The sequence below is a fragment of the Pristis pectinata genome, chromosome 16, assembly GCF_009764475.1.
Source record: "Pristis pectinata isolate sPriPec2 chromosome 16, sPriPec2.1.pri, whole genome shotgun sequence".
Lineage (NCBI taxonomy): Eukaryota > Metazoa > Chordata > Chondrichthyes > Rhinopristiformes > Pristidae > Pristis > Pristis pectinata.
In genome coordinates, this window is record NC_067420.1 from 17,480,130 (window position 1) to 17,503,513 (window position 23,384).

The 23,384-nt window shown below is 39.6% G+C and overlaps 1 protein-coding gene across 2 annotated transcripts in view; it reads left to right on the forward strand.

The window, feature by feature from the left end:
- The first annotated feature begins 22,324 nt into the window (after positions 1-22,324).
- Positions 22,325-23,384, forward strand: part of ripor3 (RIPOR family member 3) — a 124,687-nt gene continuing 123,627 nt past the window's right edge. The window contains exon 1 of one of the 2 annotated variants that reach the window (XM_052031488.1): positions 22,325-22,383. The gene's annotated coding sequence lies outside the window, so the exon portion shown is untranslated. The remainder of the gene's footprint in view (positions 22,384-23,384) is intronic. The other variant, XM_052031487.1, reaches the window with a different exon arrangement.

Below are 23,384 nucleotides of genomic sequence, written 5' to 3' on the forward strand. Positions count from 1 at the left end.
TGTCTTGTTTTATATAGTGACTTCCAGCACATGCCGGGGCAAGCATATTATTGCCATTGGCTTTAAATGTCACTACAGCTTTGAACTCTTTTTACCTTCCAATATATTGCAGGCTGGGGTGAGGATATCTGCAACATCAGCTGCATTCTACATACACATTAATCAGATGAGGTGCACTGTTTGTATTATATTAGTTTCTTTATGGGCAAGAAGGATCACTAGGAAAGCTTGGGATTTTTCCAAATATCAGGATTTCCGAACTGTATGGTATGATTGATTCCATATATACAGACCACAGTCACTATTAGTGGGAAATGCACCAAGCAGGTCAATTGATACGTTGCTTGAATTTGACCTCCTGCACTGGGTAATGCTGGTAAATAGCTCTGGCAGCAATTATAAGGCATTTATTTTAAAGTAGAGCATGATACCCCCATTATTGCAGCCTAATTAAAGGGCATAAGATTAGATCCTGGCAAGGAGGGATAATATTCTGTACATTTTCTCTTCCTTCTGCAGATGTCATTTGTCTTTGGAATTGTTAGCAAATTGTGTACCCTTAGGTGGCAACTGCAGATCATTGACCATTCATTTGGGGGCAGATGGCCCACTACTGGACATCACTCTTTCCCTTAAGTATTTAATAAGATGTATTTTTTATTTCCTGTGGTGAATTAATTCACTGGAAATAAAAGCTGGGATATCATAGATGGGATACTGCGTTTCTGTCAGTTGATTTTCACTGGTTCACTGTAGAGTGAGATAATCAGACCTGTGTCCCTATATTCCCAGACCATCAAGAATTTTAAGGATGATTTTTTTTGCCAGATGTAAATTGCCAAATGTTTGAGACTGGAAAACTAATAGAATTAAGATCCATTAAACTTCCAAGAATTTATGCAATAGATGAATTATCATGACGTGCATATAGTCATAAACAGCTTTTAATGCAGATCCTGATGTGATTTATATTTTGTTTGCATTATAACAAAAATCTTCATCTTGCCCATCCTCATCTGGGAATGAATAGCTAAACCAATCCTGTGCCATATTTGTTCAAGTCTTTAAAAGCATTAAGTAGCAGGCTGTAGTGGGGGATTGACAAGAGTGGAACAAGGACATCAAAGGTAAGGCTGAGGGACTGATTAAACAAATAAAGGTTATAATGAACCAGTCAGCTCCTTCCATTAGTGGAATAGTAATAATTGAGAAGAAATTATTCTTTGTTATCTATGTTTTTGGACTTAAAAATAATTCAATTAAATTTCATAATAAAATATAGCTTTAGGAAGCTGCATGGAAATTAGACATGAATTGCTGTTTTTAATATTTCTAAAATTCTACATTAGACTAGACTTGATAAAGATCAGCGAAGTCCCTGTGCTGACCATGTATGACCATGTCATAATGAAAGCCAGAAGTCTACAGAAAGTGGACTAGCATCACATTGTTTCTTGAAACAATCTGGGTCATTTATGATTTAAGCATTCTTATTGCATTAATGGATTTTAGCTGAAGAGATAAGATCAGGGAAATAGAACAAAATGTGGACAGTTAAATTTTAATTTGGTGGTTATGTCTGGGTGTTCAATTGGCCTAGAAACATATCAGTTATGTAGTAATAAAAAATACTAGAGCAGGCCTTTTATATGTTTACATGCAAGGAAAACAATGCTCATATTCAAAGAGTAAAGCTTAATTTTAAATCTCGGTTCCTTTTGACAACAGTATCTTTATTTTTCCAGTCTCCAGCCTTTTTGTGCTAAGCATGTGACAAACATTTGGTACAATTTGCAAAGAAAGCTGTTATTGTTTTGTTAGTTACTGTAATCTAACTAAAGGACAAATGTATCATTAAATTGCACTGTACAGATTTACCATGTTCTACACCACAGAATGGTAAGAAATTTTGCTGAAAATTTAGCTCAAGGGTAAAAAAGTCTTTTAACTGTTAAAAAAAAGTCATAGGTATGTAAAGTACACTATTCTGTTGATGTAATGCTGAGCAAAGACGTGGAATCCTGGCTTTAAGTTTTCCTCAAGGAAAGCTTAGAAAGAGCTGGTTGTGAGGGTCTTGGAGTTAATGTAACTTGATAATTGTTCCACACTTTCATTTGTTCATCATAAATGTTGCAGGATGCATCACAAGGTAAAGTTATTTATTATCTATATTAACATATTTCAGTCAGTACTTGTTATGTGTGACTGTTTTTTGAGGCCTGCAGAAATATATTTTCCATCAAACTAAATAAAGTAGAAAGATTGCAGTGAAAAATGTTTCCATTATAATTCAGACCTTTCTATTTCTACATACTAATACACAACATTAGGAATCAGTAGAATATTGTTGAAGATGTAATGTGAAAGATAAAAAATGGAAATGTTCAGTGATTATTTATTCATTAAACAGTATGATGAAAATTTTTTAGTTTCATTTATTTATCTGATAATCAAAACCACAGGAGCTTACTTATGAAAACATTCCTCATATTACCACTGGCTATTTTGCTAGTCACATTCAAATGTTGTTCTTCTGGCATTCTCCAACTTACCACACAATTTTTATTTTCAGGCATTAGCATAAATTTTGATCTTCACTGGATGGATGGCGATACAGGGACACAGTTACAGCTGCAGAAAGGGTGGATAATGTCGAAGGATCCTCTCTAGAGTTAGTATGGGTGGATCCTCTCTAGAGTTAGTATGGGTGGAAGTTAGGAACAAGAAAGGAGCAGTTACTCTATTGGGAGTATCCTATAGGCCCCCCAGTATCAGCAGGGATACTGAGGAGCAGAATGGGAGGCAGATTTTGGAAAGATGCAGAAATAACAGGGTTGTTATCATGGGAGACTTCAACTTCCCAAATATTGATTGGCACCTGCTTAGTGCCAAAGGTTTAGATGGGGCAGAGTTTGTTAAGTGTGTCCAGGACGGATTCCTGTCACAGTATGTTGACAGACTGACTAGAGGGAATGCCATATCAGATCCAGTATTAGGTAATGAACCGGGTCAGGTGACAGATCTCTCAGTGGGTGAGCATTTGGGGGACAGTGACCACCGCTCCCTAACCTTTAGCATTGTCATGGACAAGGATAGGAGCAAAGAGGATGGAAAGATATTTAATTGGGGAAAGGCAAATTATGAGGCTATAAGGCTAGAACTTGTGAGTGTGAATTGGGCTGACATTTTTGTAGGGAAATGTACTATGGAGATGTGGTCGATGTTCATGGATCTCTTGCAGGATGTTAGGGATAAATTTGTCCCGGTGAGGCAGTGAAAGAATGGCAGGGTGAAGGAACCATGAGTGACAAGAGAGGTGGAACTACTAGTTAGGAAGAAGAAGGCAGCATACATAAGGTGTAAGTAGCAAGGATCAGATAAGGCTCGTGGGGAATACAGAGTAGCAAGGAAGGAACTTAAGAAAGGGCTGAGGAGAGCAAGAAGGGGACATGAAAAGGCTTTGGTGAGTAGGGTTAAGGAGAATCCCAAGGCTTTTTTCTCATACGTGAAGAGCAGAAGGATGATGAGGGTAAAGGTAGGTCCGATTAGAGACAAAAGGTGGGAAGATGTGCCTGGAAGCTGTGGAAGTGGGTGAGGTTCTCAATGAATACTTCTCCTCAGTATTTACCAAGGAGAGGGGTCTTGATGACACTGGGTACAGTGTTGGAAAGGTTAATGTTCTAGAGCGTATAGATATCAAGAGAGAGAGGATGTGTTGCAGCTGTTAGAAAATATTAGGACAGATAAGTCCCCAGGGCCTCACAGAATATTCCCCAGGCTGCTTTGTGAGGCAAGGGAGGAGATTGCTGAACTGTTGGCTGGGATCTTTGAGTCCTCGTTGTCCATGGGAGTGGTACCGGAGGATTGGAGGGTGGCAAATGTTGTCCCCTTATTCAAAAAAGGTAGTAGGGATAGTCCAGGGAATTACAGACCAGTGAGCCTTACGTCTGTGGTGGGCAAGCTGTTAGAAAGGATTCTAAGAGATAGGATCTATGAGCATTTAGAGAATCATGGACTAATTAGGGATAGCCAGCATGGCTTTGTGAAGGGAAGATCTTGCCTCACAAGCCTGATAGGGTTCTTTGAGGAGGTGACCAGGAAGATTGATGAGGGTAGTGTAGATCTGGTCTATGTGGATTTTAGTAAGGCATTTAACAAGGTTCCACATGGCAGGCTTCTTCAGAAGGTCAGAGGGCAAGGGATCCAGGGAAGCTTGGCCATGTGGATTCAGAATTGGCTTGCCTGTAGAAACCAGAGGGTTGTGGTGGAGGGAGTGCATTCAGATTTGAGGGCTGTGACTGGTGGTGTCCCACAGGGATCGGTTCTGGGACCTCTACTTTTCGTGATATTTATTAATGACTTGGATGAGGGGGTGGAAGGGTGGGTTAGCAAGTTTGCAGACGAGACAAAGATAGGTGGTGTTGTGGATAGTGTGGAGGGCTGTCGAAGCTTACAGAGGGATATTGATAGGATGCAGAGCTGGGCTGAGAAGTGGCAGATGGAGTTCAATCCGGAGAATTGTGAGGTGGTACACTTTGGAAGGACAAACTCCAAGGTGGAGTACAAGGTTAATGGCAGGATTCTAGGCAGTGTGGAGGAGCAGAGGGATCTGGGGGTTCATATCCACAGATCACTGAAAGTTGCCTCACAGGTGGATCGGGTAGTTAAGAAAGCTTATGGGATGTTAGCACCAATGCTCAATACAAGAGGGCATGGCTTTAAAGTGATGGGTGGGAAGTTCAAGGGAGATATCAGAGGAAGGTTTTTTGCCCAGAGGGTGGTTGGGGCATGGAATGCACTGCCTGGGGTGGTGGTGGAGGCTGATACATTGGTCAAGTTCAAGAGATTGTTAGGTAAGCATATGGAGGAATTTAAAATAAAAGGGATATGTGGGAGGAAGGGGTTAGATAGTCTTAGGCGTGGTTTAAAGGTCGGCACAACATGGTGGGCCGAAGGGCCTGTATTGTGCTGTATTGTTCTGTGGTTCTATGGTTCTATGTTATTACGCTGTCGAACCAACACAATGATTGGGACTTCGGAAAAACTGCGTCCAATGGCAAAAGAGTAAGTAATCAGAGGACACAAATTTAAGGTGATTGGCTAAAGAAGCCGAGGTAACACGGGAAGTTTTTTTTACACAACAATCTTAATTGCTCTGTCTGAAAGTGTGGAAGACACAGATTCATTTATGATATTCAACAGTAACATTTGGCTAAGTACATGAAGGGAAAGATTTGCAGCACCATAAGAAAGAGCAGCTAAATTGAAGAGCCTACATTTGCCTCAATAGCATACTTCTGTGCTTTATTGAATAGAAAAAAAATTGGATGGGTTCCACTCTGCTAGTGAAGGTTAAATTTTGCCACAAGTAATAAGTCAGCAAACCATGACAGGTACGATGAAGGCATGCTGTTACTTGATCTGACACCCGTAACCACCAACTCAGATGCTGACACTGTATGCCATAAAGGGTTGCATAAAGATGGTATCTGCATGCAATGAATTGCATCTCTCAAAAGATTTGTTCAAGAATTAAGGATAGCCGATTAATGCCTTTCCTGTTGTTTGGCGTCCAGACAGGTTGTGTTCAGGGAGTGATGTTCCATTCTTAAATTGGGCTTCTAGGCTTTCTTTCCTGTAGCCTACAGCGTCAAAGCAGTCTTCCACTGGCCATGGTGTAGCTATTTGAGGGATGCTGCATATGAAATCTGGACAGGAGAAGGCATGGAAGATGGACACAAAAGATTTGTACAAGGATGATTAGTTTTCTTTCTTTTTGGTCTTGCTTCAATGTATAAATATAACAGAGTATTGTTTGTTCTTGCATACATTGATCTTGTTCAAGTAGATGCTGTGTTGATAAGGAACAGAGGAAGGATAGGATGGGAACTGTAGTGGTACAAGGAACTATTTTCTTTATTTTTATTTACTTATGGGATGACGGGCTAGCACTTATTGGTCATCTATAAAGGCCTTACAGAAGTGAACAGCCATAGTCTTTGTTCAACTACAATGGAGTCTTATAGATATATTTCTTAGAGATGAAAGTGCATGTGAATGTGGTGTAATTGGATTTTGAGAAGACTTATGATAAGGTCCCACACAGGAGGTTGGTCCACAAAGTTAAAGCACACAGAACTGGGGTTAATATGGATTGAGCATTGGTTATTGGATGGAAAGCAAAGAAAGCATTCACTTCAGGAATGTATTTGATCTTGCATTTTTTATGCTATTGTCCCTGGCATCATGCACTAGGAGCAAGTGATCTACATTTCTCACCCATCTCCTGGTACCATCTATTTCCACTATTTCAAAAAGTCCCATCTCCTCATCCCCAATCTTCCTGGAGGCCTCGGTACCCAGACTCTATCATTCTGATTGAATTCCTTTTCTCTGCCTGAACTCTACTTTTGCTTCTAAACTGGACTGACCAAGATTTAACCATGTCCTGAGACTCCTATGCATTATCATTTCCATTGCAGTGTGTCCTGGTGTGCATAGCCTGGAAAATAACGCTACAAGCCATTTTTTTCACAATGACATTTGATTGACCTTCTGTGACCTATTTCTGCAATGCCTCCTCCGCCAAATGGACTGACCTTTCCATTTCCACTTTTATTTGAAGACAGATAGTTAGAAGAACTAGCCAGTTCTGACTACAGCACGCCCAGACAGAAGAAAAGGTGTTGTTCCTCAAACTTACATTGAATCTCATTATAAACACAGTGATTCATTTGCAGTTCTTCTAATCTAGTGCACTATATTCAATTATCACAATGTGGTCTTCTTTACGTTAGAGAAACCGAACGCAGATTGGGTGATTGTTTTGAAAAGCACCTATGTATAGTCCAACGGGAGCAACCTTCAACTTCCAGTTACTTGCCACATGAATTCTCCATCCCACTCGCACTCTGACCTATGAGTTTGTGGCCTCCTGCACTGATATAATACTCTCTCTGCATCGGAACTAGCCAATTCTGATGTAGGTAATCTATCTGTAATATTGACTCAGCTTTTCACTTTCCACTAGCATGGCCTGACTTACTGGGCATTTCCCACAGATGTGCATTTCACAGCTTGTACCTATCCTTTTGTTTGTGTTCTCCCTCTCTCTCTCTCCCCTATCAATATAGATGGTGTCATCAATGGCTTAGCACCAGAGCAATCCTGGCCTCACCCTGTTAGAGACGTTCCCTTTCTCCCATCCATCATCCCCCCACCATCTCTGCAAATGCTGGAGTTCTGATACAAAACCAGAACATTCTGGAAACACTCACCAGGTTACGCAGTATCTATGGAAAGAGAAGCACAGTTAATGTTTCAGGTCAAAGACCCTTCAGGTCAGGTGAAATGATTAACAATTATATTGTTGTTTTAAAATTCTGTCACAACATTGCACTTGGACTGAGATAAGTTTGTATGTCAACTAACTGATGAGTTAGTCGACTTACAAATGCAAAAATATCAACCTTAATGTGCATATTGGTAATGGCATCTTTCTGAACTTCTAGACATATCCATTTCTCGTTATTGAATAGTCTCTAACACTGTCATTTTTCATATCATTGTCTTGATTATTAATCTCTAATATTGAAAGTTTTGTTTTAATCAATGGTATTGGCATCTTGGCTATTTAAAATGTGCTCCCAGCATCGCTTATCCTACCTGATGTTGAGGAATTGGCCTTTCTGTAGTTTTCTATTGTAGTTGTTCCCTCAGGTCCACAACCACTTTAGCTTGCTGTATTCTGTTCAACCTGACACAGCAGTTATGGAGCATTGCTCTCTACAACAGAAACATCGCTCTTATCTGAATTGATACATTTTTTGTTGAATTATTCTCAAAATGATTCACATTACAATGGTGAGAGACTCCACAAAATCTGCTTTCATGACACTCATGTTCATATAATGCATACTCAGTGTCAGAGCACCCCACCCGCCATTGGTCCTGTCGTCCATATACCATTTTTATGCTAATATTCCTTTGCATTTTTAGAGGACAGTTTCATTGATGTAACTATCTTGTATGTCCTTTTAATTATAGTGTGTTTAGTAGCTTGGATAAAATGTGCTCATCAGTTAGTTAACATACAAACCTATCTCAGAGTTCAAATCCAAGAACATTCTTAAGCTGCAATGTTGTGACAGAATTTTTAGAACAATATAATATGGTAGGTCAAATATGTTGGTGGAATATAGTCTTAATGGTAGGACTCTTGGCAGTGTGGAGGATCAGAGGGATCTTGGGGTCTGAGTCCATAGGACGCTCAAAGTGGCGGTGCAGGTTGACTCTGTGGTTAAGAAGGTATATGGTGTATTGTCCTTCATCAATCGGGGAATTGAATTTAGGAGCTGTGAGGTATTGTTGCAGCTATATAGGTCCCTGGTCAGACCCCACTTAGAGTACTGTGCTCAGTTCTGGTCGCCTCACTACAGGAAAGATGTGGAAGCCATCGGGAGGGTGCAGCGGAGATTTACAAGGATGCTGCCTGGGATGCAGAGCATGCCTCATGAAAGCGGGTTGAGGGAACTCGGCCTTCTCTCCTTGGAGAGACGGAGGATGAGGGGGGACCTGATAGAGGTGTATAAGATGATGAGAGGTATTGATAGGGTAGATAGTCAGAGGCTTTTCCCCAGGGCTGAATTGATGGCCACAAGAGGACATAGGTTTAAGGTGCTGGGGAGTAGATATAGAGGAGATGTCAGGGGTAAGTTTTTTACTCAGAGTGGTGAGTGCGTGGAATGAGCTGCCGGAAATTGTGGTGGAGGCTGATACGTTAGGGTCTTTCAAGAGACTGTTAGATCGGTATATGGAGCTGAGTAAAATAGAGGGCTATGGGTAAGCCTAGTAAGTTCTAGGGTAGGGACATGTTTGGCACAGCTTTGTGGGCTGAAGGGCCTGAATTGTGCTGTAATTGTTCTATGTTCTATGTTCTAATATAATTGTTAATCATCTCTCCTGACCTCTGGTTTTGGGTTCTAAACTTAACTCCCCACAATCTGTGATGGTGCAGGGTTGAAATGGTTTTGCAGCTTTTCCATTATTTCATTAAGTGAGCCTTGAATTGTCCAAAAGGGTACAAATAAGTATCAGACCCTATTTCTACTCACAGGATCACCTTCTTGCATTCCTGTATGGCCTCATTCCAAGCATTTGCCCTCACATTTTACTTCGCTATTTTTATATGTTGTTCAACCTAAAAATATTTTTCATTCACTTGATGTAAAAATGAAAGGGCCCATGCACTTTGTCATAACTACTGAGATTTGCAAGGTAACCAGTGTGGGATTGGATGCCATTTTGTACTTCCAGTTTGACCATTCTTAGGCTGGCCATTTTATTTACATCAAATTTGCAGGTGCTACCTTTTTTTGCTTGTGGTTATGAATGCACCTCAGATTAACTGCAATTAAAAATGGGCTTCACAAGCTCGACCTACAAATGCAGACCTGTAGCTAAATGATATACTTTACAACTTCATCCTTTTTAATTGCCCTGGTTCCTTGCCATCCATCCTTATCACCTCTGGACTACTGAGTTGGACAACTTGTTGTATCTTGCGTTGCCAGTAGGGGGAGTCAGGAAGCGAAAAATAAAAGATGGCTGCTTGCAAATGAACAATATATCGTCCTTTCTGTATTATCCTGACATGGGTTATTACCGGCCCATGAGATAAAATTGACTTGCAATGGATACTACAAATGTCCTATACATTGCTTTGGATTGTTTGACTAACCAGCTATTGCAGTTATTACAGTTAAGCCACTACAGTTGGGAAAAAAAGCTCCAGAGCAGTAAAATGGCACCAACTGGGAATGTAGCACAATACGCGCGATCTAAATACTTCAATTCCTCTCTGGAACATTCTAATTGGTGATTAATGGCAAATAATGTTGCAGATGAGAAAAAAGCAGATATATTCCTTGCTATGTTGGACTTCTCAAGTTGGTGGATTTGACTTATACAGAACTTAGTGAAACACTGGCCTGAGCTTGAAGTGTTTTGACAATTCCCATTGCAGAACATTTTAGATTTAATTATTGGCATCAAGAGGAAGGAGAAGCTTTTGCTGACAACATCACTGTATTGAGGTGTCTGACAAGTTCCTGTGCTTTTGATGCATTCCTTGAAGATGCTCTCTGACATCAGTTTGTCTTTGGTCTCCAAGGGGAAGCTTATCACAAGCAGTTGCTTTCACAAGAGGATTTGACTTTTAAGTCAGCCTGTGTTATTGCATTGGCTTTGAAACTAGCCTGTAAGGATACTAAGGAGTTAACATGCCATTCTGACCCAACCTGAAGTGCTGTTCAAAGAATCCACATGGCACTTTAAGGCAACAGGAGTGCCATAGGGGTGAAGTGGATCTCCTCCATTTCCTTAGCAAACACAGGGTGCTCAGAAACACACTCTTCAACCAATGTCACACAACACAAACAAGTATGTTACCATTACGGTGGAAACCACCAATAAATTTCCTGTAGATTTTATCAGGAGAACTGCCAAAATTGTGGGAAAATAGGTCACAAATAATAGTCAAAAATATGTCAAAGTGCACAACTTGTGATTGACATTAAAAAGGACACAACTTGAGGAACGGCATTGATGTCACTTGTGATAGAACACTTATATACACACAGCTTATGATATGGTCTCTGTAGCTTTCACACATTCACCTCTTGTCACATCCAGGAGACAGAATTCCTGCTGTGGGATTGATTCCAGTGAAGTTCAGTGGCAGTGAAGGGGACATTGCGCTAATGGAGTGTAACTGTCTGGAAAATATTAAATTGAACTGGGAAAACATCTTCAACTTACTAAGTAAAGCAAGTGTTTCGCAATGTGTTCTGCATTGAAAGTTAGAGGTTTTTAAAGTGAAGATTAACATGGAAGCAAAACCCACTTCCATTGTTCATTAATCTTGAGCTGTGTTCTATATCTTGAAGGAAATGGTTGAGAACGAACTGGATTGCCTAGAGAGACATAGCATTGTGTCACAGATAGAAAGGAGTGACTGGGCAGTTCCTATTGTAGTTGTACCAAAGCAAGACAAAAGAGTGGGACTATATGGTGACTATAAGGTCATGGTAAATCTCTGTGTAAAGGCTGAAACATATCTATTAGACAATGCAGAGGATTTATTTGTGAGTGGAAGAATTTTCAGTAAACTCCAAAAGCAGGGGTTAGATCCAGAGCCCAAAGTTTACCTTACTGTTAAAATCTACAAGGGGCAGTACAGATATCATTGCCAAACTTATTGGGTTTAAACAGCGCTAGCCATTTTCCAGTATTCCATGGACCTGATTTTGCATGTTGTCCTGATTTCAGCACCTGTATCAACAGAGCATCAGACAGCCCTGAAGAAGGTAATATCCAGATTGCAGTGAGACGGAAAAAAGCTAGCAAAAGGCCTACCAAAGGTCAGTGGTATTGATGTGCAAGTCCTAACTCAGAGCAAAGTGAATGCTACTGTAACTTGGTAAAGTTTAGGTGTGTTGAATTATGATGGATATTTCTTGCCAACTTATCAACATTGCTACAGCCACGACATGAATTGTTGCAAGCAGAGACTTGATGGAATTGGTCTCCACAGCGTGAAGAGGCATTTCAGCAACTTTTGAATAGCAAGACTATGATTCAGATAAGCCTCTGAGACTTTTTATGATGCATCCCCATATGCAGTTGATACAGTCATCTTGAATGTATTACTTTCAGATGGAAAACACTCAATCACTTTCGCTTCCAGATCCATGACATCAAGTGGGTGCAATATGTTCAAATTGAAAAAGGAGTATAGAACATAATCTTTGTGGTCATTAAATTTTATAAATATTTGTAAGGTCAAAAATTTTATGTGCTGACAGATAACAAACCTTTCTTAGTCCAAAGTCAGCAATACCAGTCCTTGCAGCATTAAGAGTGCAGCGCTGGGCCTTAACCTTATTTCCTGCGACTACTAAATTGAGTACAGATGTTATCAGGTCCATGCAAATGCCAAAGCTTTGTCTCAACTGCCGTGCAAAGTTCCTGCAAGAAGTGACAATGATGGAGCAATATTTTGCATATTGCAAACTAGGGACCCATATCTGTCCAGTGATATTGCTGGAGAAACAAGACAGAACCCTGTCCTTTTAAAAGTATTAGATACAACTTTCTGAGAAGTTCTACATTGCGTCTGTCCTTTGATTAAGAAGAACCAGCTATTCACAGATCAAGACTGGATTCCGTGGGGTTCCAAAGTCATAATACCTTTAGAGTTCAGCAAATGGTTGTTGTCTAACCTGAAGCCATTGGTCCAGGGTTAGCTATGGTGACCTGGATTTGATGGTTTTGATGAAGGGTCTTTGAACTCAATGGGCTGAATGGCCTACTTCTGCTCCTTTGTCTTGTCTTGTGATCTAAAACTAATTCCATTTATCCGTCAACAGATGCTGCCTGACCTGCTGAGTATTACCAGTATTTCCCGTTTTTATTTCAAGACAAACAGAATTTTGTGAATCAATGTGCACCCTGAGGCTGCTCGAAATCACCCTATCTCTGCACTCCTGTATCCACAATCCTGAACCACTGCACAATGGATTGTATTCATGTAGACTATGCTGAAGGGGGCAAATAGCATGTTCTGGCCAATGCTGATGTCTACTTGAGATGGCTAGAAGTGCTTTTCACACAACTGATCACCACTGACAGCTCTGTGCATCTTCTGAGGCATCTCTTTGCATCTCATGGATTACAAAGGGAGTTTGTGTCAGACAATGGTATTTAGTTTGTTGGCCTGAATTTGAGTGTTTCCTGAAATAAGATGAGGTCCATCATATTTTGTCCCTATTATATGATACAACTAATGGTGCAGCTGAGCAGGCTGTACAAACATAGAGTCATTGATACATACAGCAGGGAAACAGGCCTTTTGGCCCACCGTCTGTACTGATCATTAACCACCTATTTACACTAATCCTACAATAATCCCTTTTTTTAATTCTCTCCACATTCTACCACTCACCTACATACTAGGGGCAATTTACAGTAACCAATTTATCTACCGATCTGCATGTCTCTGAGATGTGAGAGGAAACTGGAGCACCCAAAGGAAACCCATGTGATCACAGGGAAAATGTGCAAAAGGTCAAGCTTGAACCCGGGTCTCTGGCTCTCTGAGGCTGCAGCTCTAAAACATGCACCACTGTGCCACTCAGAACATTGAAGAGGGTTTGGATGAAATGGGATTTTTAGTCTGTTCCTTCTTCCCAGAAGTTGGCTTTGTTCTTTGTTGCATACTGGAAAACATCTCATAAGGTGACCAAAAGGACACCTATAGAGTTGTTTTTGAAAAGCCATCCTCTCACTTGGATGACCTTGCTCAAATCTGATTTGTCCTCTACAGTTTCCAGACTTCAATTGTAGCAATAGAGAGCTCATGATAAATTGACCAGACCTGTCCAGCATCTGTTAATCTTGAACTGAAGCCACTGGAGAGACCTAACCTTTAAACCGGACATATCTGATGATGTTTTGTTAGTTGGGTAACGAGTTCTAGAAGTGAGTAGACTAACCTCCTGAATTTATTCTAGCATTGAACAGTCTACTTTAGTGCAAGAGTTAATAACTGTTATTTCCTGTGTTGATGAGCAGTTTTAACCTCTGTACCCTTGTCAAAGAAGGGATGTAGTATATTGATGTTTGCAATTCATTGTGTTTGTCTGCCTTGGGTTACCATAGTGCTGGCTTCCTAGCAGGTATCCAGCAGAGGGAGTCGTGAGTAGAGAAATAAAAAGGCTGGACACTGATTAACAGCACGTCTGCCTCTCTGTGTGTAATTAGGAAGGTTACTATATCGCCATTCTACATTGTGGGTATTCAGTAGTGACCTGCTTACTACAGACTTAAAATCTGGCCTGAAATTGACCCCAATCAGATATAATCTGAGCCAAAGGCATTCGAGATTTTTTGATACCCAATCAACCAATGCCAAGAATGCTGCCCTGACTCAGGCGCACAGCCCACAGCCTGTGGCCATTCAACCCACCATTTCAGGGGTTCCATATGTGCCCATCTTTTATACATGGTCCCCATGAAAATCCCTAATGTGGAATGTGATTCTTTTCCCACTCACACAATCAAACTCACCAACTCTGACCAGCAGACATCCTCAGTCTGAATTGCGTCTTTTGCCCTTTCAGCAGCAATCTTTGCCTGCGGCTGGCGAGATACATGCAATCTTTTACCCAAAGGGCTGCCTCACAGTACGTGCATGGTGACTCAGCGTCAACTGTGCCAAACATTCCCCATCTCACTGATTTGGGCGGTGTAAGACAGGTCAATATGTGTGGGTAAATGATAGATTTTTATTTATCGTAAAAAGTTTGCTTTAAAATAACAAAACATTTGGAGACTTCTTTAGATAATCCATTAGACCATTTATGAAGAACTGACCTGATTCAACCTGAGAAAAAAGACCCTTCTTTCATGGGGTCAGCATCCTGGACTTAGGTCACATAGCCAGGCTGTAGTGCTTAGTGGGCGCTTAGTCTTTGACATTAGAGACTCTACGTATTTATACATCTGACACACAAAGAGCTCAAACAAGGTATGTATTGCTTGTTCAAGGGCTTTTCATAAACATTTCATAAACTTTTGAATAAACATAAAGCAGATCATCTGACCCAATGCCAGCTCTAATGATGGGACATCCCATGTGTCCCTACAGAAGCCCCGGTTTATAATGTTGACTTCAGCCAGTGGTGGTATCTTCTACCGAGCTTCTCCCTGTGCTACTCCAATGGACTCCTTATGGAATCCAGTGGGGCAGTGCGATGTTCTGCTGACCTTCCAGCTCTCAAGCTAGGAAACCTGATTGCTGACTCTGTGCCAAGCTCACCTGCTGCATGGAAGACATGAACTCCCAGGAGAAGGGTAAGTAATTATGTTTTTATTTATTTAAGTTAGTTTCAATGACTAATTATTTTTAGTATATGGATCTACTCTTTAGATTTTTAAAAAGTCAAATGTTTGCTTTAGTATTTTAATTTTTTAAAGATTTTTGTTATGTGTCTTGAATACTATGGAATGTTTGTGACAATCAAAGATATGCACAGATGTTCATTGATTCAAATCATGCTAACAGCTTTGACATCTATTGCGTCTGGGGGAGGAACCTCATTGGCTTCGACCAAAAACTGTGTACCGGAGGCCATACATGAACAAACAAGGGCGAATGATTAGTTATTTTGGAACAATAAAAGATGTGAAACCCAGTGAGCAGTTAGTTAAATGGAAACAATCTCGAAAGGATGCCAACCTTAAAGTAACTATTATGTTCACAACCAATATTACATTAACTAACTTATTTTTACTACTTTAAAATCCATTCACTTATCAAATTATCAAATATCCTGTGAGAATGAGAATCTAGACATAAAAATTTAGATTTTCAGTGCTAGGGAGATTGCTGAGTAGTACTTATAGCTTAGTGTGCCATTAAAACTCAGGGCGGAATGGTATTGACCCAGGCCCATTGCCTGCAGGAATTAATGCTTGCAATCTCCCATTGCTTCGACTTACCTGGCCCAGATGCATGGGACCCATTTTGCTAGCTCAAACCCCTCAGGCTCCAGTGTCATTGCCTCCAATGATGTGCTGATGGAGCCTCTGTCCCTGAAGGCTTTGACAACTGACGAAGCCTTGAACCCAGCTTCATTCTCTATAAAAGCTGTTAGGTAACTTTCATAGTTATTAAATATTCCTGATGTTCAGAGACATTTAAACATTACTGAAAGTGTAGTGAATAATTAAATAAAAACTAAAAATTACTAAAATTGTTCTTCAGAGTGGAAAAAGTGAAAATGTTTCAAATGCAGTTTATACGCAATTGAAATAATTAAAAATAAATTAACTTCTCCCCTCCTTTACATTGCAATCTGCAGCTGTACAATCCCCATTGAAATCTATGAGCAGATTACAGAGTGTAAACTCTGGGGATATCTGCAAGATCAAGCTCCATGAAGCAAACTGACAGATGTAGTGTTCCAAAACTCTCAGTAGGTTTGGGAATTCTGCATTTGATAATGCAGGCATGAAAGTCCTGAACTTGCTCACATTTAAATGGATAAATGTCCTTGGTTCTGTTTGGAACCAATGGCCAAAAGAAATGTTCCTCAATTTAATTAGTATTTCTTTAGTATTTACAGTGATAATAAAGCTTAAAAAATGTGTTCTTGTCAATTTACCGGGACTGCATGGATTACTTTGGCAATGTCTGTAGCAGTGTAGTAGTACACCCTGGGAGACAGTAAGGAATGACAAATTTCCATGCTATATGTGTGTTTGCTTCAGAAGCTGCTGTAAGATTTCCTGCATTAGAATGTTGAGCGTTGATATCCTTGCATATTATGCAAATTTTTTTCTGTTGAAATTACAATCAAGATTACTATTATATTGCCCTTATCTTTAATAAACCACAGTTCTTGGTGATATAGAAACAACTGATAGACTTTCAGATATGCAAAAGGATTGTGGTAATTGCACATAGAACAGAAATATTCAAAATTGAAAAATGTATGGCATTTTAGATTCCTAAATTAAATAAAAATTGTGCCCAATTGAATGTCCTTTTTAATGACCTATGAATTTATAAGACTGGGATCTATTGATGGAGAAACAGTACCAGTATCTTATCATGGCTTTTCATGGTTTTCTTTATTTAGCCCAAGTTGCCAATGCTATGAAGCTTTTCTCTGTTGAAGATTATGAACAACATTGAACATTTTATGATCATCATCTACTTTGGCTTTAATAAAAATGACCAAGTCAAAGAAAGAAATTATTAAACATCAGAATGCTGCAAGTAACTTCCTGTTTAGTCTGTGTTCCAAGTTTACCATAAACATTTTGGTGCGATGGCCTTCGATATTCTAACAATGGATGGAACCACATTCCTACATGGTGTTTCAGAAATCGTGCAGGGTATTGCATGATATATTTGCCGGGGCTGGCCTTGAAAACCAAGCTCTCCTTGTCCAGTTCCTAAAAATCAGTTTGTTTCAGAAGATTTCAGATTCATGCCATTAGAGTTATCAGGAGTTTGCATTTTTCTCTGACATTACAGAAAACTAATAATCATTCTTGCTGTTTACATCAAGCTATAAGTTATACAATTACATCATTGAGGTATTACAAAGTAAAGATTTTGGGAAAGAAATCTGAGGTCTAGGACTCAAGGGGAAAGGCAAGTTTGTTAGCAACTTTAACTTTCTTAACAAAACTGATAATCCAATTTAAAGAGAAGGTCATTGACAACTAAACAGAAGAATAGAATGATTGATGACCTGTTAATGCCTGTTGAGGCTTTCTAGAAGAGAGTCATAGATTACTATGCATCTCTTTTCAAATGGAATCTTTATTAAATGGCAATAGTGAATAACTTCAAATGTGCATGTTAATGCATGTAGCTTACCATTTGGAGATCTTGAAAGTATGAAATCAGATTTGGTAAGGAAGTAATTGCTTCACATTTAGATAGCATCTCTGCTATATCTTTAGGAACATCTTAATTTTGATTTGGTCATGTTGAGTTTTAATTTGTATGTAAGAGTTTAGAAATTTGGATACACCATTCAATGAATTTCTATGAATTAAAAAATGGACTCTTATTAAATCTTTATTTCACCTGGAAAGTAAATCACTATAAGATTTCATCCAAATACTCAGCAGCTTTTATTAGGCTAGTGGTATTTCATTATTCTTATGCAGTATTTTCAACAAGATAACACCAAATATAAAAATAACATAGTTTCAGGTATAATTTTGAGGTGCTAAGACTATTTCCATTGAAGCAAAGAAAGCTAAGAAATATAGTAGATTCAAAAAAAACATTAGATCTTGACAGAGTAAATATCTGGTTAAGAAGTCATCAATAATAGATAATATTTTAAAATGTCAGTCAAGAGGTAGGGGAGAAACTAGTAGCAAGGCTGTTGGAACATAAAATATGTTATTATTGGGTATAGTTGTGAGAAGAACATTGTATCTTTTAGAATAAATTGAATATATATTTGAAGTAGAGATATGAGTATGAGATAAAGTGTTATCAGTGTTGGAGTGAGAAAAGACCTGGCATAGACACGTGGAATCAACTCTCTCCCTCCCCTGGGCCTAAGATCCCATTTGAACTCCAGAGTGATTCCTGCATCATGTACACACAATGGACTAACATTAGGTGAAGGTATTGATTGTTTGCTAGAATTATATAGAGCAGGCAGATCATGATGTTTGATGATTTGACAAAGGTGCTGCCATATTCACGGCATTATCAAACACTCACCTTAAACTCTGCGTCAGTGAACATACATTCAGCATAGAACCATAGAACACTACAGCACAGAAAACAGGCCATTCGGCCCTTCTAGTCTGTGCCGAAACGGTATTCCGCTAGTCCCATTTACCTGCACCCAGTCCATAACCCGCCAAACCTCTCCCGTCCATGTATCTATCCAATTTATTCTTAAAACTCAAGAGTGAGCCCGCATTCATTACATCAGATGGCAGCCCATTCCATACTCCCACCACTCTTTGAGTGAAGAAGTTCCCCCTAATGTTCCCCCTAAACTTTTCCCCTTTCACCTTAAAGCCATGTCCTCTCGTACTTATCTCTCCTGATCTAGGTGGAAAGAGCCTACTCGCATTAACTCTGTCTATACTCCTCATAATTTTGTAAACCTCTATCAAATCTCCCCTCATTCTTCTGCGCTCCAAGGAATAAAGTCCTAACCTGTTCAGTCTTTCCCTGTAACTCAACTCCTGAAGACCCGGCAACATTCTAGTAAATCTCCTCTGCACTCTTTCAATCTTACAAATATCTTTCCTATAGTTAGGTGACCAGAACTGCACACAATACTCCAAATTTGGCCTCACCAATGTCTTATACAACCTCACCATAACATCCCAACTCCTATACTCAATATTTTGATTTAAGAATGCCAGGATGCCAAATGCCTTCTTTAAAACTCTGTCTACCTGTGACGCCACTTTCAGGGAATTATGTATCTGAACTCCCAGATCCCTTTGTTCCTCTGCAATCCTCAGTGCTCCACCACTTACTGTGTATGTCCTACCTTGATTTGTCCTTCCAAAATGCAACACCTCACACTTGTCTGCATTAAATTCCATCTGCCATTTTCTGGCCCATTCTTCCAGTTGGTTCAGATCCCTCTGCAAGCTTTGAAAGCCTTCCTCGCTGTCCACTATGCCTCCAACCTTAGTATCATCAGCAAACTTGCTGATCCGATTTACCACATTATCATCTAGATCATTGATATAGACAACAAACAACAATGGCCCCAGCACAGATCCCTGAGGCACACCACTGGTCACAGGCCTCCAGTCTGAGAAACAATCATCCACTACCACTCTCTGTCTTCTCCCACACAGCCAATTTCGAATCCAGTTTACAACCTTTCCATGGATACCTGGTGTCTGAACCTTCTGAGCTAACCTCCCATGTGGGACCTTGTCAAAGGCCTTACTAAAGTCCATGTAGACAACATCCACAGCCTTTCCTTCATCTACTTTCTTGGTAACCTCCTCGAAAAACTCTACAAGATTCATTAAACACGATCTACCATGCACAAAGCCATGCTGACTATCCCTAATCCCTCCTAAGCATCAGGAAGACCTTTCACTGGATCTCACTAGAGCTATTGAATTGAATTATCAAACACTTCTAGATTTGTTGTTTTCTTCTGGTGGTTACTCTGATGTGTTTTGGCCATCTGTTGTGGCTAGTAGGTGCAGAGGTCTGTGAAGTCTTTGACACAGTTACTCACATTCATGGTGTGTTAATAAGAATTTCACTTGGAACATAGTATGATTGGAAGGATATGCAGAAGGCATACAGAGAAGGACAATATGTGGAAAGAGAAGAAGGGGAGAAAGGCTTTCAGCAGGAGGACATATTTGTCCAGGGCGTTCAAAGACAAATTGCCTCCCTAGAAGCTAAATGAAGAGCAGTTTGTGTGGTGTCTGCACTTCATTAAGGATGTCTTTGATGAAATCTGCCATCTAGTGCAGCCACATCTTAAATCACAGAACAAAGAAAGACCCACATTTCAAGCAGTCAGTGAAGAATTCATCTGAATACATCAGAAATCATGTGAAACGTAATTCCCATTCACCAATGGTTCTTTCTATTACCTTCAGTCTGTCAATGACTATAACAGTATTGCCATGCCCAAAATGCAAAAGTAAATGACCCTCCCCCCATAGTAAAGATTCCAAAGCAAATTTATAAATGAAATCATGCTATATTAAATAAACACACCTACACTCTGTGCTCCCCTTATTCCCTGTCTTCCAAAAAGCACTTCCCACTCCTGGTGCTCTTACATTGTGACCGTGCCTGCCAGTGGGTGCAGCATGGCTGGTGAAAGGCTGCCATTTTACAATGGAGGGGATAGTGGATGGCCAGGGAGGACAACCTTGAGCATTTTGACCCAGAAGCTCCTGACAGTGGATTACATCATTTTGGTATGGGTAGAGGTGGTCCAGGCTGGCTGGCTGGTAGGTAAAGGAACTGATGATGTAACAGGAGTGGCAGACAAAGTGCTGTGTTCCTGGGGAAGGACAGCAGGTTCATGTTCCATGGAGACACTGCCACTTCACCAAGGTGGTGCTTCTGCAATCTGTTATCCATAACCATGGCAACAGCAATCTGCTTACATGGCAGCAGGTTGGATGACTGTAACAAGCACTGAAACATCAGCAATAAACACTGCCTTGCAGTTGGGTTCACAAGAATTGGCCACCAATTTCATTTTGGAGGGAGTGGATTCTAACCTCTCTGCTCTGTCCTGTTCTAAACTAGTGCTGGACTCTTCCTTGTGCCTTGATATTGAACTTGAGGCTATCTGATAGGTTTCCAGAAACATTTTGATTCCTCACCTTGGATTACCAACCTTCCAATATTGTTGCAGACTTTTCAGAAATAAAGATAAATTTCCAGGACATTGCTGTGAGCTACTTGTAAAGAAATATGATGTTTAAAAAAAGGCTTTATTTTTCTCTTCCTTTGAACACTTTACCAATAATAAAAACACTGGAGATGGGGTAAATATCAAAAATTCAACCTTCAAAATGTACTCAATTGTATAAAAAATATGGTGTTGGCCTTCCAATTGGCCTAGAATTGGCAAGCCATAAAAATAGATATGTTGGACAAGACAATAATGGAGATGTGCAGTTAAAGTGGTAAGTGGCAAGCAGTCATTTGGTAAAACCTCCAGGTTCACCACCCTAGCCCTCTCAAGAGGTCCTTTATTATGTCAAGGATAAACAATGCATGCTGTTGCATGTACGTTAAAACCACACTCATTCACTCAAAATCTATACTTTGGAGTGAAGATCGTTAGATAACCATTAGGAGTGATAATCCTGCTAGATTTCTTTTCCTATTCTGAACCAACACTTTCTGCAAGCATTTCTAGTTCCTAATGCTCTGATCACACAGCTGGCCACAGAATGGCGACTTAATCTGATCTGAGGTCTTAGCATCGAGCCAGCTATTGCCTTTACCTGGTATTCCATTAGATATGCATTTTAAAATAGCTGACCTTAGCCATGACGAGAATTTCTTAGGAAAGTATAATTTTTCAACAGAAGCTCTAGAAGAGAATAAAGCAACATGTATAAGGATACAATGCTGTAGTCCTGACATTCCATTTTGTGTGTGTTCTCTAGCAAGACTCTGCACAGGAAGAAAAGCTTCATATGGTTTTCCCCAACTTTTCTATTACGGATATGTTGCAAATTGTGTCTACAATACTCAACACCAACTATTTAAACAGATACCTCCAGAGCAATAGATACTTTTTTCTTACATATATGTATTTTCTTGCAAAGTCAATTAAAGTTTAATAAAACATAATGTTTGCAGTAATTATAATGATTCTCCTGAGCATCCCAGGTAAAAGAGAAAACCATAAGATCCGGTTAAAAAATGAAAACAGATGTTTGATTTATGGCATGCAGCTGATGGCATACTGGAAACACTATACAGACTCAGCATACTGTTAATTTAAGAACTACTTTAACAGTTCCAGAGTTAGCTGTACTGCACCGCAGGAAATAGATGGAAATATAGGGTTTAAACTCCATCCTGTTCAGTGACAGTATGTTGAAGCACCGCAGAACAGAAAGTTCTTTATTGCTTCTTGGAATTTCTTTTTTGATAACGTTTCCAAGTACCACTCCTAAGATATATTCTTATCAGTAACATGCATACAGTGCCTTATGTAATTCTTGTAAACACCGCATCAGTGCAAAAATATCCCAAGACGCATTGAGCCACATGTGACCTCAGAAGGAATAAAGGCATCAGGACATTACACAGAGGTAAGTAAAGAAAAATTTTAGTAAAACTACCAAGGGAAGTAATTAGCTATATAAGACAAGTAAATCATTCTAGAATGACTATCATTTCTGTCCCTTGAACCAGTACTTACACTTCATAATACAAACATTGTTACAAAAGCAACTGGTCTGAAATATTTCTCATCTGACATTATGTAAAATTCTTCAATGACAGAAGAAACAACCGCAGCAAGTGACGGTTTCACAAATCCTGAATCAGTCTTGTACTCTAAATTTCATTGAGTCTTAGATGCTTGTTTTATCAGCAGTTTTCATTCTTCAAAATACTCACTGAAATGTTAAAATGCTTTTGTTTTAAATAAAGAGTGTTAAAATATATTGGAAAGTACTTCTTGAGAGGATGGTGGAAGTAGATTCAATAGTAACTTTCAAATGGGACTTGAATACATAATAAGGAAACACATACGTCGAAGACTACAGGAATAGAGCACAGGAATTGGATTAATTTGTTAACTCTTTCAATGTTTCACCATTAGCACGGTGGGTAGATTGGCCTTTTTCTGTGCTACAAGATTCTGGCATTCTAGGATTCTCTTCATTTGTTACTGCAAAATATTTGTGATGTTTTTAATGTGGATATGGATTTTCATTGTGGTGCTAACTTCTGTTAATCCATTTACAGTATGCATCTGGAAAATAAATTGCTGGTAATATATGTAATTGTAGGCACATTACCCTGTCGGTTATACAGTAAAGGAAACATGGGCCGTTTACGTTAAGGTTGTTAAGAATCCTGAGATAGCAGAAGATTAATATCAGCCCTTCAGTCATAAACACAGTTTATCTTGCTCCCAGATATCAATTTTTCTGCTGTGGTGGGCATAAAGTGCCACGTGAGGTGATAGTAAAAATTAAACCACCCTGCGCTATCAGATTTAAGTAAATTCTACTTTTTATAGATTGTAGATGAGTAAAACAACCCCATGATAAAGCAAAATAAGAAACAATTTTCTCCCTTTGCC